Genomic DNA, 487 nt, shown 5'->3' with positions numbered 1-487 from the left:
TGTTTCGTGTGTGAATGCGACTGAATGGTGAGACGACGAAACACTGAGTAATAAATGGCCGATGTTGTTGTTGTTGGTGTAGTAGTCGTAGTAGTAGTAGTAGTAGTAGTAGTAGTAGTAGTAGTAGTAGTAGTAGTAACGTTGGTCGTAGTGGTGGTGTTGACGGCAATGAGTTTTGTTTAGTTTTATGGTCGTTGTGGCTGTGGTGGTGGTGGTGATGCTGGTGCTGATCATGGCGCTGGCGCTGGTGTTGATGTTAGCATCAGTGACTACAGAATGAGGTATAGTTACGATAGAGGCGATGATGATGATGGCTGTAGTGGTGGTAAATGTGGTGTCGGTGGTTGTACGAGTGGTAGTAACATTAATAGACACGGTAGTAGTGTCTGTAGGGTTGGTGTTTTTGTTGTTGCTGTTGTAAATAATGATGATGGTGGGGATGGAGGTGGCGGCGTATGAGGTTGGCTGGTGGTTAAATTGGCAGTGG

Source organism: Octopus bimaculoides, chromosome 17, assembly GCF_001194135.2.
Source record: "Octopus bimaculoides isolate UCB-OBI-ISO-001 chromosome 17, ASM119413v2, whole genome shotgun sequence".
NCBI classification, from domain to species: domain Eukaryota; kingdom Metazoa; phylum Mollusca; class Cephalopoda; order Octopoda; family Octopodidae; genus Octopus; species Octopus bimaculoides.
This window is presented reverse-complemented; position numbering follows the sequence as displayed.